The sequence below is a fragment of the Nannospalax galili genome, unplaced genomic scaffold (assembly GCF_000622305.1).
Source record: "Nannospalax galili isolate Female #2095 unplaced genomic scaffold, S.galili_v1.0 scaffold586, whole genome shotgun sequence".
Lineage (NCBI taxonomy): Eukaryota > Metazoa > Chordata > Mammalia > Rodentia > Spalacidae > Nannospalax > Nannospalax galili.
In genome coordinates, this window is record NW_008355363.1 from 5969024 (window position 1) to 5986722 (window position 17699).

A 17699-nucleotide genomic window follows, 5' to 3' on the forward strand; every position below is an offset into this window, starting at 1 on the left:
ATTGTCAGTGCTCTCCATGCTATCTGAAGACTCTGAGTTGGAGAGCCTGCTCCAAATACCAACAAGCCCATTAAAGAAATTCATCCTTTCAATTCTGTTTCTCTAGAACTACTCCTGGTACCACAATCTGTATTAGCCAGGGTTCTGCAAAGAAACAGAACCAGTAGAATGAATATATATGTGTAGGGATTTATCAGCTTACCTCACAGGATAGAGTCCGAGTAGTCCAACAATGGCTGCACCACACTGGAGAGGCTGAGAATCTGTAGTTGCTCAGTCAACGAGGCTGTATGTCTCAGTAGTCCCAATTTGGCACTGAAGGTCTGACAAATTCCAAAAGATGAGCTAGTCTTCAGTCTACAGCAGCAAGATGAACTTACCAGTGAGGGAGAAGGCAAGCAGCAAGAAGCCTGGCGTTCTCCTCTGCCTTGGCCTTTTATACTGGCTGCCATCAGAAGGTAACACCCACATTTAGGGTGAGTCTTCCAGCTTCAGATGATCAATCAAGAAGATCTCTTTCATTTCAGTTAATTCCAGATACAGTCAAGTTGACACCCATGATTAGCCATCACAATGTTTATGATTGTTCTTTTAAATTCAGTGTTCTTGGTTATCTCTAGGCAGTTCTCCTTGTAGAACTCTTCTACAGGATTGGTGGGCTTTGGTGGGGACACTGTGTTTTGATTTTCTATTTTATTATTCTTTCTTTGTGGTTTTGGCATATGAATTTCTTTTGTTGTTTATGATTCTGATATGAGAATTAAGTTGAAGTGTGCTTCTATTTGCATTATCCAGGTGCCTAGATCCTTTATTGGTTATGTTAAAGCTGGTTGGTACAGGGTTCAGGTTCTTTCAGGTTTATTTTGGAGGGAACTGATGGCTTCAGATCACCTATTCAAGGATAACCACAGAAGCCAAATTCAGGTTTGAGTCAGGTACACTCAGGCTTCCTTCACCATGTGGAGGCAGGATCTAGGGTCTCTCATGCAGTCCTGTGCCACTGTCAACTCTATGACAGAATGAGGCTGGGGGGGTTAGAACTCGGCACCCTCTGGTGATATGCTGAGATCCCAGCCTTAGCCTACCAAAGCCAGATCTGTCCTGGGGTCTTGGGAGGGGCCTCACAAAATCCCAGGTAGGGGGATGGTATGGTGCAATTAGGGGAACCTCTTCACCACATGGAGGTAGGATTCGGGGGCTGTCAGGCTGTCCCTTGAGTTCTCAGGCCCTCTGGTAGTTGGAGGCCAGAGGGAGGCCAGAACCCCATACTCTCTGATGGTCTGCTGAGCTCTGAGCAGCTACCCGATGGAGGTTCGCACCCACCCTCTCCCTTGTCTTATTTCTTTAGCAAGATTTTCAACGCTGTATTAAAAAGGAGTGGAGATAGTAGATAGCCTTCTCTGGTTCCTGATTTTAATGGGAATGCTTCTGTATTTTTTTTCCATTTAGTATGATATCCATTATAGGTTCGTATTATATAGCTTTAATTATGTTGAGGTATGTTCCCTCTAGTCCAATTCCCTTTAGGACGTTTATCATGAATGCATGCTGAATTTTGACAAAGGCCTTTTCTGCATCTATTGAGGTGACCATGTGATTTTTATCTTTAAGTCCATTTGTATGTTTTATTCCATTTATTCAGTTACATATATTGAACCACTCCTGCATTTCTGGAAAAAGATCAAAACTTGAACTTGTTGGATGATATTTTTGTTGTGTGTCTGTATGTGATTTGTGAGTATTTTTGTTGAGAATTTTTGTATCTATGTTCATTAAGGATATGGGTCTATAGTTTTCTTTTTTGGTTCTTTCTTTACCTAGTTTTGGTATCAGAGTGATGCTGGTTTCATAGAAACAATTTGAGAGTTCTCTCTGTCTTTTTATCTTTTTGAATAATTTACATAGTATTGATTGTAGACCTTCTTTAAGTGTCTGAATTGTGCTGTAAATCCATCTGAGCCTTGGGTTTTGTAGTCAGGAGCTTTTATATTACTATTTCAATTTACTTATATGTGATGGGTCTTTTCAAAAAAATTTAATTTTTTTTTTAAACAGACTATAGGGTAGTGGTTTATTTACAGAAGACTGGGCACCCCACACTCATGGCTGTCCCATAAAGTCCACACACTTGCACAAAATTGTGTGACCTCCTGACAGCTGCACAAAATTGTGAGAGAGGTGCCTTTTGGTGTTCCCAGCTTATGCATCCTTTGCCTATCCCCCCACATGCAGCTAAGGTCAACTGATTGGCTAGGAGGGGTAACGGACTCCCCCATCAAATCCTTAATGAGAGTGGGAAGGAGGTGTGACTATAGCTTGCCGGCCTAGTGGTTGGAGGACATTTCCAGTTAACACTGCACCCCTTTCTCTGGATCTTACATTCTTTCTGCCAACCTCTTCTGCAAAAGTCCCTGAGCCTTGGAGGGAGTGGTAGGTGTCGGATGATCTTCCTCCTGTTGTGTCAAGTTACTGGACTTTCAGGTCTCTGAATCATCTGTTTTCCATTGGCTGTTGGCCAGTTTGAGTGGGATTCCATCTACCATAAAAACACACACAACAAGAAGCAAAAACATCTAAACAGTGACTGCTATAATAACTTAACTTATGGGCACAAACACAAATGCTTTGTCAGTACTTTAACAGGTGCATCATTTATATCTAGCAAAGCAATTGCAGTGACTTCCCACTAGGGCCTATATTCTCTCCTGCCACAGGGAGTTGGCCAGGTCTACAGTACCAGATGTGTGTTCCACCCCTAAAAGAGGAAATTATATCCAATAAAAAATTAATGGGTTGTACCTACACTAGATGCTTCACTATTGCACCAACAGGAACATCTTGTTTGATGTGTTGATGGTGCAACACATGAGGTCTGTCATTGAGAATTATAGGGAACTATTCTCTCCCAGTCATCTGCATGTTGACTTTTGACACCATGAAAGTCACCTATCCAGTGACAGGGAATTTCCAGCTTAGTCCAAGCTTGATTTCACCCTCTCTCAAGCTCACATCATGAAGTGTCTTCAGCAATAGTGTTTTTCCATCCACTTCCAGTGTACAACCAACATTATTGGCAATGACCTTTATTGTTTTGAGGACCTCTGGTGTCCCTCAGGACAACAACTCATAGGGGGCAAGTGATGGGTCTTTTTAAACTATTGATCTCTTCTTGGTTTAGCTTTGGTGGTTCCCATGATTTTAGATATCCATCCATTTATTTTAGGTTTTCAAATTTAATAGCATATTGGTTTCTAAAATATTCCTTTATAATATTCTGCATCTTTTTCTTGTCTGTTCTGATATTTCCCCTTTCACCTCTCATTCTGTCATTTTAAATTTGCTCTTTCTTTCTTTTGGTTAACTGGGCTAGTGTCTATCTTGTTTAGCTTTTCAAAGAACCTGCTCTTAGATTTATTGATTCTTTGTAGTTTTCTTTGCCTCTAATTCATTAATTTCTTCTCTGAGTTCTATTTTTTTTTGTTATCTGCTGGGTTTGACTTTAATTTGTCTTGCCCTTCCAGAGTTTTGAGGTTCAATATTCTCATTTATTTGTTTTTTTTTTTTTCCTGATTTCTTCATGTACGCACTTAGATCTCTAAACTTCCCTCTTTTTATGTGCTTTTAATGTGTCCCAGAAGTTTTATTGTATTATCCTTTTCATTTAGTTCCAAGAATACTTTTATTTCTTTTTTAATTTCTTATTTGACTCATTCATCATTCAAGTTTATATTGTTTAATCTGCATGAATTTGTGTAATTACTAGGGCTTCTTTTTTGCTGATTTTAAGCTTTACTGTGTTGTGGTGATAGAATGCATGGGATTATTTCAATGCTTTTGTATTTGTTGAGGTTTGTTTTGTGTCCCAGTATGTGGTCAATTTTGGGGAAAGTTCCACAGGATACTGAGTAAAAAGTGTATTCTTTGGTACTTGGGTGGAATAATTGGTAAATGTCTCTTAGGGTCATTTGATGTATGGTATAATTTAATTCAAATGTCTTTCTGTTTAATCTCTGCCTGGTTAACCTTTCTAATGGAGACAGTGGAGTATTAAAGTTCCCCACTATTACTGAGTTGGGGTTAATATGTGTCTTATAGTCCTATAATACTGTTTTTATGAAAATGGATGCACCATAGTTTGGTGCCTGTATGTTCATGATTGTAATATCTTCTTGGCCAGTTGTTCCTTTGATCAGAATGAAGTGACCCTCTTTATCTCTTCTGATTAGTTTTAATTTGAAGTATATTTTGTCAGATATTAGAATTGTGACTCGTTTTTGTTTCTTAGTGCCATATGCCATTTGCTAGGCATATTCTTTTCCATCCTTTCACCCTAAAGTAGTGTCTGTCCTTGAAGGTGAGATGGGTTTCTTGTAGACGACAAAAAGATGGATCTTGTTTCTTCATCCATTCAGCTAGCCTGTGTCTTTTGACTGGGGAGTTCAGTCCATTAATAAAGTTATTACTGAAAGAAGTGTATTGGTTGCTGTAGTTTCATTTCTGTTTGCATAACTTTGTGTTTCCACAATTATACCTTTATTTAGAGTCTTTCTGTTGCCCCTTTGGTAGAATTGTTCATTTTTCCATTCTTTGTATTGATTCAAGTATTCTTTAATTACTGGTTTGTGGACATGTATTCTTTCAGCCTGTTTATGTTGTGGAAGATATTTCTTTACCCTTCAACTATAATAGACATTTTTACTGAGTAAAGTATTCTTGGTTGGCATCTATGGTCATTCATATCTGAGAGTAATTTGGTCCAGGCTTGGTTGTTTTTTTTGTATTATTGGTGTACTTTCATAGTTTGCATTGATAAATCAGCTGTATATCTGATCAGTTTTCCTTTATATGTGATGTGTTGTTGTTCTTTGGCAGCTTTCAGTATTCTCTCTTTGTTCTGTACATTTAGTGTTTTTACTATGATATGCCATGGTGAGTTTCTTTTCTCGTCCTATTCATTTGGTGTTCTATGTGCTTCTTGTATTTGTATGGACCTATCTATCCTTAATTTTGGGAAATTCTTCTCTACAATCCTGTTCAAGATCTGGTCAATAACATTAACCTGAAATTCCTCTCCTTCTTCTATGCCTATGATGCAGAAATTTGTTATTTTCATGGTGTCCCACACATCCTGGGTATTCAGTACTGTGTATTTTGTTTGTTTGTTTGTTTTATAATCTTTGTTTTAGTAGTCTAGTTCTTCAACTTTATCATCCAGTCTTGATATTCTGTTTTGCATTTCATTCATTCTAACGGTGAGACTTTCTCCTGTTGTTTCAAATTGGCTTATTGATTATTTTCACTTCCTTCTTCATTTCAGCCTGAGTTTTTCAATATTTCTATTTCTTTTGTGAATTCAGTCAGAAGTTTATCCCTATCTTCTTTTAGTTCTTTTCTTTATTTGTTGGTGTGTTCTTTAATTTTGGTGAATTATTTGATCATGTTCTCGATTGTTCTTTTGATTTCTGTGCCCTGAGTTATCTCTAGGGGCTTCTCCTTGTAGAACTCTTCTATAGGACTCGTGTTGTTTGGTGGGAACATATTACTTTGATTTTCCATATTATTATTTTCTGTTGTGATTTTGGCATGTGAATTTATTTTGTTGTTTTTGATTCTGGTATGAAACTCAAGCCTTTGTTGAGTAGAAGTTTGCTTTTGTTTGTATTATTGGTGTGCCTTGGTTGTTTTCTTATTGGGTACAGAAAGCTGGTTCGTCTAGGCTTCAGGTGCTCTCATAGTTTATATTGGAGGGAACAGATAGCTTCAGTCCAGATACCCAGGAGCTCCCACAGAGGCCCGAGTCAGGTGGCAATCAAGTTCTCTCAGGCTTCCTCCTATGGTCTGGAATACTACTAGTGAGCACTCACAGCACAATTTTGGGAGCTCACTAAGGGGAGGCCCGATTTAGGCACGCTCAGACAGCCTGAAAAGGTCTTGGCCCCATGTAAATGGCAGAGAAACCTCAACCTGGGGTGGTGGGATGAACTGCAGGTGATCCCAATGTAGGAGGATGGGCACAGCATGATTTGGGGATGCTTACCACTGCATGGAGGCTAGATACAGACACTCTCAAGCAGTCTGTTAAGGTCTGGGCCCTGAAGGGTAGAGAAGCTTAGCCTTGGTGGAGAGGAGGGGCCACATATGATCCCAGTGTAGAGGTTTGGGCAAGGTGTGATTTGCAGAAGCTCACTACCATGCAGAGGCTAGATCCAGGGAGTCTCAGGCAGTCTTCTAAGGACTAGGCCTCTACTGTCAAACAGAAAGTCTATTCCTGATGTAGTGGGAGGGGCTACATGGGGTCTCAATATAGGGTACTGCATGGTTCGGGGAAGTTCACCACCATGTGGAGGTTGGATCCAGGTACTCTAAGGCGGTCTCCTAAGGTTGGGCCCCTACTGCAGGGCATAGAAGCTTAGCCCTGGGAAGGGCTACACAAGGTCCCAATGTAGGGGGTTGCAACACAGTGACTTGGGGAAGCTCACCACCACAAAGAGGCCTGATCCAGGCACTCTCAGCCAGTCTACTAAGGTCTCAATGGAAAAAAAAAAGTTTAATGATAATTATATGGAGAGAGAGAGATTAATTGGCTTGATCTGTCCATCTAATATGGTACATAAATAACAAAACACCACATCACATGCCATATGTGCACATAATTGTCAATTCAAAATTTAAAAAAATTATAAATATCAGGTGGTTATCAATAATCTACTTAGCCTAAAAGATTTCCAGAAAGCATATTAGCTTATGAGAGAGTGTCCTTACTTTTCCTTATATTGCTACAAGATCATTTGATCAAATATATCAGGATAAATTTGAAATATGTTCTCATATGAATTTGTATTTTATCAGTGAAGAATATCCATGACACTGTCTTTTGCAGTGGCAGTTGGTATTCAAAAAATAAATTGCAATTTCATCAAGGCTACCATGTAATTGATATTTCCATACATGTTTAGTTGAAACTTCAACTGCTATTTAGGGCTTCAGTCATACACTATAACAAAAGACCACAAAATGCCATTTAGTCAGTTTATTGATTGTCTAACGATATTGAATACAAGAAATGAAGTTTTTTCCTGGCCCTATAAGTTAAGATTATGGTAAATAAGTGACTAATGATCTTCTGTGAAAGTACATTTGTTGTTATATGCAATCTAACGTTTAAAGTTTTCATGTTGTACCTTTCTTCGATGAAAAGTTTAAGATAATTAATATTGAACTTCTAAGTTAGGAACTAGTAATACTTTCTGTAATGCTCTCTAAATTTTGATTCATCTGAGTAGAGATTTCTCAATCAATAAATTTTGTGATGGTCCCAGATGGTGAATGATTATAAAATAAGATGAAAAAGTTGGCTTGAAAATGAAACACACTGGCAAGTCTAAAAAGAATCAAAAGACCTAATCCAGTATTCCTTCACATGTACAAAACCCTTATGTAATTTTTATCTCTGTGTATTAAAAAAGGCTCTGGGGACAGGGAGGTGGCTCAGTTGGTAAAGCCTTGCCCCACAATCATAAGGTCCTGAGTTCAACTGCCAACACTCACATAAAACAAAATCAAGCATGCCTGTAATTCCAGAACTGGGGAAGGGCATAAGAGGTTCCAAGAAATTGCTAAACCTGTGTCAAAAAATAAGGGAGAACCAAGCATGGTGATGCAAAACTTTAGTCACAGCACTCAGGATGCAGAGGCACTTGGATGTCTGTGAATTCAAGGCCAGTTTGGTCTACATAGCAAGCTCCTGGCCTGCCAAGACTCTATAGAGAGAACCTGTCTCCAAAAAAATTAAATAAATAAGGTGGGGGCAATTGAGGAAAACAAGCAACATTAACTTCTTGCTTCTACCTGTCTGTAGATGGACTGACATGTGCATCTACACGTGACAAGTGCAAATGCACCCTACCACACACATGTGCAAGCACAGAAATAAGTAAACCTTTCCCCACAAAATCCGTTTTAGCACTCATACTATTGTAATTTTAAGATCAAATAGAAGTCACTTCTTAGTTGGTTATTTTCATGTTCCTTTTCTAGAGCTACACATTTCAAGCAGAAATCAGAAAACTGATGCAATGGATTCTATGTAGGAAATTCATAAAAACCAGTTAAGTAACTACTACATTGGTCTAATGGAAAGAACATGAGCTTTAGCATCAGGGAAATGAGGATTTAAACCTCTACTAAATTATGAAGACATTCGTGTGTTTGTTTGTGTTGAATTGTAGTCACCTTCAACATAAAGAACAACAAACAACCAGAGAATTTGAATCCCATGTCCCTTTGGCAGTCAGCTCTCTTGCCACAGCTCAGGAAGGTGCCAGAAAGCTGCTGGTCATAAGGTCTTATGACTATACTCTTGATGTTCATGATGCATGGAAGTGACTGCTCCTCAGAACTCTGGAGGGTCATAGCAAAACCATATTTTTAAAGAAGGTGATGAATGACCTTGAGTTCAGTGGCTCCAGTGATCAGTCAGTCCACAGTTGAAACATTCAAACTTGTGAGGTCCTGTGCATCTATACAGGTCACAATCATGCAGTGAATGGTAAAATATCCCAAGAAAAGTGATGGTGACTGCTTGCCTGGATAAATCTATTCATGTCTATGAATTACAGTCCCATGATCAGCTGAAAGTTTATGGTGGGCACACAGACATGATTATGTGTATTACCATACCTAAAACCATGATTTATACTGGCTATTTTGATAGCAACCTTCAGCTTGAGATTGAATCTGATGCAGAATTACCACTGTTGGTGGCATGGCTGCTCTCTGATATTTGTTGTTGTAGATCACTTACAACACTTGCTGACTGACAATACCAATCTGAACTTTCAAACACTGAAATGTCGCTGGAAGAGCTGTGATGCTTTTTGTCAGTGCTAGGAAAGGATTCAATCAGGTTGCAGCAAGACACATTGAATGACATGCTGAAGATGACAGCAATTGACTTATGAAGCTTCTTGCCTCCCATGTTGGGAAGGCCTTAGCAATCTTTTCAAACTGGCCTCACATGGGCCACTCTCCTTGAACAGTGAAGCTGAGAAGGAGAAAGGGGTTCCCAACCAGGCCTACCACTAGCAAAGTCTGGGCAGCTCTATGAAATGACAGGCTGTAATTCAAGTTTGTGCTGGAGCATAGAAAAAGTGAAGATTAAATGGATTTTAAGGAACCCCATTCCTATGGGACAACTTGACATAGAGTGATTGATGCTATTCACATCATATGTGTTGATTAAAGATCCAGAGGTTAATTAGTTACCCAGTTTGACCCTAATCACACATGTGTCTTATTGGTTCCATTTGTGATTTCTGTTTTATGTTCTTATGATGGTTTATGTTAGATTTTCAGAATCAGTTTTACTTTCCCCTTTTGTAATAACTGGGTTTTAATTTAATCAGGAAGCAAATAGCTTTCTTCCTGAATAATTGTATGTACAGTTTCACTATTCTTTGTATAAGGACAAAGCTGGCTTTAAATGCTTATATGTATACATGGTAGAGTTTTCATAACTAGTTAGAATGGATGCTCTGCTTGCTGTATTTTAGAATTCAGACAAATCCCATAATGCTAAGTCCCTAGAGACAGCGTTTCCCAGTGAACTTTTATGCAGGTTTAGCTGCAGTTCTCAGTGTGACCTCTGCCTTCAGTTTTGCTGTTAGACCTGGGCACTCACTGCTGCAGATGATGTTGGCTCTTTGAACTGGGGATGTACCTTTATCTCCCTTTCCAGCTTCTGGCTGTTTGATTTTCATGTGTCTTGGAAACCTTTTGGTTTAATCAACTGACAGCCCATATCTCTCTCACTATGTAACTGTGCCTAGAACAATGGCACACAAGGCTCACACAGTACTTTATGACCACCTGCATCACCCCAGATAAGGTAGTTAAAAGAAGCCTCTGGATTCAGTTAGGGCCTCAGGCAGACTTCCTAGATGCTTACCTTCGAAACCAGTGTCTGCCTTCACTTTTCTGCCAGCGGGGAAGGGAGTGGAGTACAGTGAAGGGAAAGACTACCATGGAGAATACCCATATTACAAAGCCTTAGTGATATTGCTTTGTTCATTGATTTTCCTTAGATTGGTCAGTAAAACTAAACAAATGTTACTCTTTAATCTCTTGTTTCTGGATTCTCTAAACGTAAATTCTTCAGAGAGACAGAGAAGGGAGAGAAGGCTCATGCCACACAACCTAGCTTCAAGATATGATGCTTAGTTGCTATGACATCAGCATTCAGGTTTGTCTCTGGCCCTGTCAGTGCACACACATTTGTGTGTGAGCCTCCCCGCAGGTTCTCGGGCAGGGTGACTTCACAAGGGATTGGTAGGGATGCTGAAAAAGGATTTATAAACCCTCTTAAACTGTATAGAAAGACAGTCTTTTTTTCTAGAAAAAGCTCCAATGGTTCTTATTGGGTCCAGAAAATATTAAGAACTAATCAAGGAGCTAATATTAGATAACATAGCCCTACAACCAATTTTCTTATGTGCTATTGTGTGTAAAAACTCATGTGTTAGCCACATGACTTAGGTGTGAAGACAGCTACACTGTGTGATGGTGAAGAAAATGGAGAAGATTATACAGATAAAGAATGTTCATGCTTCTTCTGCATGAGATTAAGACACTTTTCCCATTTCTCACCTCCATTTTCTATAAGGGTGACCAGAGAAGCCACACTTTTTGGTGGGTCTAGGAAGTGATTTTACAGGAAAGTTCATTTGGGATCATTGGGAAACCTGGCATTGTCCTCTGAACTATAATGTCACTGCATTTCTACATTGGCAGGGCAGTGCATTCCAGTACTGTGCTGCACAGGTGCCCTGTTCACCCAGGGAGTGTCTAAAGTGATGATAGTGGCAGGTCCTTTGCACAGCAGAGGAGGAGAATGTAAGGTTTTGAACAGTAGTGAGGAACTTTTGAGGGTATTCACACAAAAAGGATCAGAAAGAACTGTGATGGGTTCCTGTTAGCATATCTGCCTCTGTTTGCCTGTGTGAAATCTCCTTTGTTTATGTGTATGTGCACGCATAGTTTTCCTCATTTTATAGAAGTTTTCTTTTAAGCAGTGGCAGTACTGAGCTCTTTTCAAGAACATGAAATTCTTTTCACTACCAGGCTAGTGTGTTCTCTAAACTGAAGCACTGTAGCCCAATGAGAAGTAAAAGAACTGTATCTTGACTCCTTACAATTGTTACTACCGGCAAGTCTCTTGAAAGTTACACAAAACCGTCTATTTTTTAAGTCATTCATACAGATGATCCATCATTTCTTTTCCCCTCACAGAAGGGCAGATCAGGTCTGTGCTGACTGTTGTTTAGTAGTTTGATGAAAGAAGGAAACTTTCCAATAAGCTGCCAAAACCAAACATCTCTTACAAGTAGTTGAAAGTTATTTCTTAAATGTTATTTTTATTTATGCCTCATCTATCAGCTGAAATCCAAGGAAATCTTTAAAAAAATGAATCCTTTTGTGTCAATATGAGTGTTTTCGATGGCAGCCAATTTCAATTGTTTTGAAAGTTTTTAATTGGTTCAAAACGTGTTGGCATACTCATTTTTTCATTGTAAATAATTCAAATTTCCTTAAAAAGCAAAGAAAATGAAACAATGTAAAGCATAAGCAATACTCTCAAACTGGAAAAATTCTAAATGGGGCCAGTAGAATCGGAATATGAATCATGAGAAACAAAGAAAAGAGCCTGAGCTGTATGAACAGAAGTACCTAGCTCCTACTTTCAGACTGCTGACTACTAATGTTCAGACACCAAGAATAAATTTGGAGCAGATACAATTTCTGATGTTATCAGGATAATCTTACATTTTTCATAAAAAAATTTTGTCAGAGAGAAGGAAGGACATATGATAATTTAAACAAAAATAACAGGTAAGAATCAAGACATAGTCTGGAAATTTAAGAACTTATGTTCATTCTTTTTTTAGAGGAAGTTTTTTCCATGACATTTAAAAAGTACACTGAATTTGAAAAGTCCCTGTTAGTTTTATATTAAGCAACTGTAACAATTCTTTCAGGAAAAAAGAAATCTCCATGACAAAACCAGAAAAATGCTTAACTATCTCAAATTTAGTTAACAAAATTTGAAGTAAAATATCCACAGTTGCTTTAAAAACCTTTCATTTATTTCTAGTTCCACTTAACTATTAGTGTGACCCTTAGAAAAATAGATTAATATCTACAAATGTCAAAAAATTTTCTATGTAATCTATAAAAATAGCATTTAATTATGTTTTCCTTACACAATTATTTTAAGGATCAAATAAGGCAATGGATTTTAAGTTTGGAATTTTTAAAGTTCTATAAAATATGAGACACTATTATTGTTACCTTATTACTGCTACAACTGTAATAATGATTAAATCTGATGATCTAAAAGATATTCAATGAACTACAATATTTATAATTAGAATCCATAAGAATATATATATATATACCAATAATGTAATACCCAATAGAAAATGAGATATCTTTATTCCATCCCATTTTTTAAATGGACATTTTTAATTTAATTAGAGCAATGATAATTATTAAAATTAAAAATATTCATTTTTAATCTCTTTACAAAATAATAGGCAATATCTGCAATTGTAAGTTGATTAGCACTATGTAATAGGTTTGGGGATTTCTAATGTGTATAAAAACAATTTTTTCAATTTTGGCTAATTTTTATTGCACACATATATGTAATACACTTGGGACTTAATCTCTCATCTAAATTAATCTTTTATTTCACACTCACACAATCCAAGACAGATGATATTCATTTGAAATGAAATGGAAAATGAAAAGGTTAACTGTTTAGGAGAAGTGTGTGTTTAAAAATGGTTTATAGCACCACAAATAAAAGACATTGAGTCTTTGAGACATTTTAATAAAATAGTCATCAGTGATATTGCTCCTTTCCTTTCTTTTCATTCTGCTGTCTATTCTCCACATCAAATATATGTGAAACACGATTGCCTTTGTCAAAGCAGAACAAATATGCAGTTAAGTTTAGAGTCTGTCAGAATGAGATGATTAGTACATTTTTAAAGTGATGTGACCTTTAAGAGAGAAGAAGTGCTCCCAAGTAACAATAAATTGCCATACAGAAGGAAACCTCTTGATTAAAGATTTGCATTTTATGCTAACATACCCCCAAAAAAAACAAGTTAAAAGAAGATACATTGATTGGAACCTGGATCATTATCTCCAGGTTATTAAAGGAATATTCTGAAATTAAGCAGGGCCCATTTAATCATTTTTACCTGGAAAGGTATTATTTTTAAATGGATGCCAGAACTGTGAGATTGTAAAATAGACCAGGTCTCAAAGACCTGGCTGGCTAACTTTTATATAAAATGCATGGAAGATGAAAGTAAGCTCAAAGTCTTCTGCTACATAGGAAAAAATGTGTATGAAGTTGTCATGGGGAGCATTTTATTTTATTTTATTTATTTCATATGTGTGTGCACTTGAGAGTATGCACATGCACAGTGTGCATGTAGGTGCCCACAGAGGTCACAAAAGGGCATCAAATCCCCTGGAACTGGAGTTATAGCCAGTTGAGAGGTACCCTATTTGTGTTGTGAAATGTATCCTGGGCCTCTGGAAAAGCAGGAAGTGCTCATTGTTGGGAGCCGTTGCTTGCCTTGACTTAAGCATTGGAGAAAGAATGCTTCCACTTTAAGAGTTTCCCTGCTCTCTGCTTCTGTGGTCAGAGTTGACAGGCTATGCTTCCCTGATTAATTGGCAGTCTTGGAAGCATAACTAAAGAGTTCTGTTTCAGTTTATGGGCACCAGAGTCTCTCAGCACTGATAGTTTTTTTCTATGTAGGATTAATGAATTATAGTAGTTGCTAAGAGTAATCATAGCTGAACCTTGGATACTGTATACATCATGTGAGTTTCGGTTGGTGAGGTAATGTATTCTTGGTAGTAACATACTGTATCCTTGGTTATTACCTGGTTACTTTCTTTTTAGTGATGTTACCTTAGTTATTCCTTGGTTACTCCAGATATGATTCCTATATAAGCTTGGTTGGTTCAAAATAAACATGCACTGGCAATAGACGTCTCCATCTCCTGTGTCTTGATTTCTATCCGTCAGGGTCCCCAAGCCCACCAGCCTTCGTTTGTCGTCACTGCACCGTGACAGCTGGCACTGGAACAGGGACACCCGACATTGCGCCTGGAGGAGGTGTTTAGGGTAGAGTTGTAATTTATGTAAGTATAATGGACAGGGTAAGTCTACTCCTTTTCTTTCCTTAATTCATCATATTCTTCATAGTAATGAAGCACAAGTTTCTAAAAGGCAGATAGATAATTGGGTGCAAATAGTTGTAGAGTTTAATTGGTGGTTTCCTGATGCAGGAACTTTAGATTTAGAAGTCTGGGACAAAGTTAGAACAAATGTGGAAAAAGCATTTCAGACTGGAGAAACTATACCGCTTGATTTTTGGTCTGTGTGGGCATTCATCTGAACAGCTATTATATTAATTAATCAAGGCCCAAATAGCTTGTTGCCAACTCAGGATTTTTACACTTCTAATGAAGCAGTTCATCTTTGATGTTCCTGAGGAGTTAAAAATGGCTAGATATATTAGAAAGAAATTACAGAGACTGATTATGACTAAGCCTGAAGTAAAAATGAAACCTGAACGAAGGTTGAAAGTAACCATGGCTCTTGCAGAAATTGTTGGCACAAACTTCCAATTCTAAATTGAACTCTAAAAATTATTATGCCTAAAATTGTATTTACTAAATATTCACCTTATGTGACAGAAATTCTTTTAGGCTTGGTTTGGAAATCTTGTTCCAGAGGATTGAAAAATTCTAAGTAGATCATTAATAAAACCATCAAATTATATTTGATGAATTAGGTGCTATTATAAATTTACTTTTCAAAAGAAACAAGAGCCATAAAGTTTTTGGCATGCCTTTAAAAGGCTTTGGAATGCTTTGTGCCTAAAATATTTGCTCAAGAAGCAATAGTAAAGGTTATGGCTTAAAAAATTCAAATAAGGATTGTCAAAGAGCTATTTTACCTATAAAAGAGACAGGTGATGTAATGAGCTACGCTCGAGCCTGTTGTAATATTCACTCTAAAACCAAAAAAGTTGAGGCTTTTTGCTCAAACTTTCGTGACTTCTATAAAACCTCAAACTAAAATGTTTTGTTTATGGTGCTAAAGGACATTTAAAGAGGCAGTTCCCTAAGGTATTGTCTTGACCACCAGGAAAATGTCCCCACTGTCGTCGTGGCATGCATTGGGTTCGAGACTGTAGATCTAAGACAGATATTGATGGAAATTTCTTAAGAAACAAAACTAGTCTAATGTCTCGACCACAATATTCAGGATGGGAGCTGGAGTCTTCCTCAGGGCCCCTCATAGACGATCATAATTGTCCATTTCCTCAACTTTGTAGTGTAGCCTCAGATCTTTCCTCAGCCATAATTTTAACCATAGCACCCTCTAATGTTTTAAATGTCATGGACAGATTAAGTGTACAGTAGTATGATGTCTCTTTGCATTTTCTTTTAGGTACTACTGTTTTCTGTGTTTTTTATTTTTTCTGATGAGACAGTGTATATATCCACAATTGGCACAAATTTGATTAGAAAATTTAAGAACAATAAATGACTTTCAGAAGCTTTTAGAGGATGCTAATTGGTTTCATCCTGTGCTTGGTATTCCTACTTATAAGTTACATAATTTATTTCAAATTCTTCAAGATGATTCTGCTTTTAATAGTCCTAGAGTATTAACATAATTTTCAAAACATGAGTTTAATTACCCCAAAATCATTTTCAATTCTTGCTTACACAAACTGATATATTATATAGTTTTGGCAGGATTTGAACAAATGCAGTTTCAGTAACTCATCTGCTATCCTGCTAAGCTGTAGAAAAATATTAAACTGTAATCTTAAAAATGTAACTGTCTGACTTTTCTTTGATTGCTTTAGGAATTTGTAGTTTTATAATTCATTGATATAAAAATGTCTGTTTTAATATGTTTCTAAATTTTGTCACATATGCCATTAAATCAAATTTCATTCTCACTCAACCTGAGTAAAAACAGCTTATTAATGTGTCCAAATAAATATCTAAGGTAGGTTTGATGCACATCTACTCATTGAGCTTCAACAGTATAAATTTAGTAACAATTTCATAGCACTACATTTTGAAAGTATTTGGAGTGAGGCCATCAAAATGTATGAAATTTTAGCAGGTAGTCTCTATAATAAACCTGCTTCAGTCCAAAAATAATTGATGCATATTTTAAAGATTAAATTCAAATTTTATTTACTATTAATATCCTATTATTATAAATGATAAAATTGTTCAGTTGATTCTTCTTCCTTTTATGCCATTGGATCATCTTACCAAAGTAGAATTGGAGAATTTAAAGGTAATAATCCTATTCTGTTAATTGGGCTATGATGCTTCAAGCACAACAGTTTTATATTAGTTTTAAAGTTTAACATAGATCTTTCAAATGTTTGGTTGATACTAAATTAGATATTTCTATTATTAAAAAGGATGACTGGCCATTTAATTGGACTGCTCAAATTATAAACTGTGATCAATTCGGCCAGTATCTAAGTATAGAATACAAAACAATTTCTAGTGTTGGTGGATATGCTGTTGTCAAGCTTTATGTATTAGAACTTCCAATAGAAATTATAGGCAGGGATAAGTTTCTTTAGTAGTTCCACAAGTTTGCTGTATAATTTTACTGTCTTTATATAAGATGATTGTCAAAATTTGCTTTTTTCTTTTGCTTTTTCTTTATTTTATGTTGGTTTACAGAGGCCTCAAAATTCAATAGTTAAATTGTTATGTGCTATTTGAGCTTGCTGAGATGCTGACTCTGGAGATGGAATTAGCCCTTTCACTTCAGATTCAAGCCTGTTATCTCAAAATACATTTTCTAAGAATTTTCCGGGTTCAGGCTGGCCCCCTAACCCTGTGAAAAGAAACAGAAAACAACAAAACAGCCTAGAAGTGTGAGGCACTCTATCATTATAATACTTAAGATATTAATGTTATTTGGTAGTTTCATTATAATATTTTTGTAAATTTATGCTATAGTCTAAACACTGTTAAGTTTAAATACTGTTATAGTGTTTTTATGAATAATGTAATTATATGCAATAGTCTAACTACTGCTTGGTTTAAATATTGAGACCGTTACCTTGCTTGGTTTAAATACTGAAAGCTGAGAGGTTTAAATACTGGCCGGCATTAGTTTAAATACTGGGCAACAGTTGACATGGTTTAAATGCCAAATGGTTTAAATACTGAATGGCCATGTTTAAATACTAAATGGCCATAGTTTAGATACTGAATGGGTTAGTTTAAATACTGCATATTTTGACTCATTGATTTTAATGATGTCAATTATATTGTATGCACTTCTAAATTTTTATTTTAACTTATTTCAATTATTTCCATATATTTTGATCTACTGGTACCAGTTAGTATGAATGATTTTGTATGTGTGTATATACCTCTTTTAAAAAAATAGGTTAAAACTCTTTTTAGTTACGTTGATACTTTTATAAATTATTTGGATAGTTATACTGTTTGCATGTTTCCATCTTTCAAGTTTGTTTATGTTTCCATAGATATTGTTCTAGGTTTGCTGTTCTAAGTTTGTTTATGTTACTTTGGATACTTGTTCTGCATTGTTAGGG

The 17699-nt window shown here is 36.6% G+C and overlaps 1 pseudogene; it reads left to right on the forward strand.

Annotated features, from left to right (window-relative positions):
• The window catches only part of LOC103749632, a 53734-nt pseudogene extending 44781 nt beyond the window's left edge, over positions 1 to 8953 (forward strand).
• The last annotated feature ends 8746 nt before the right edge of the window (positions 8954 to 17699 follow it).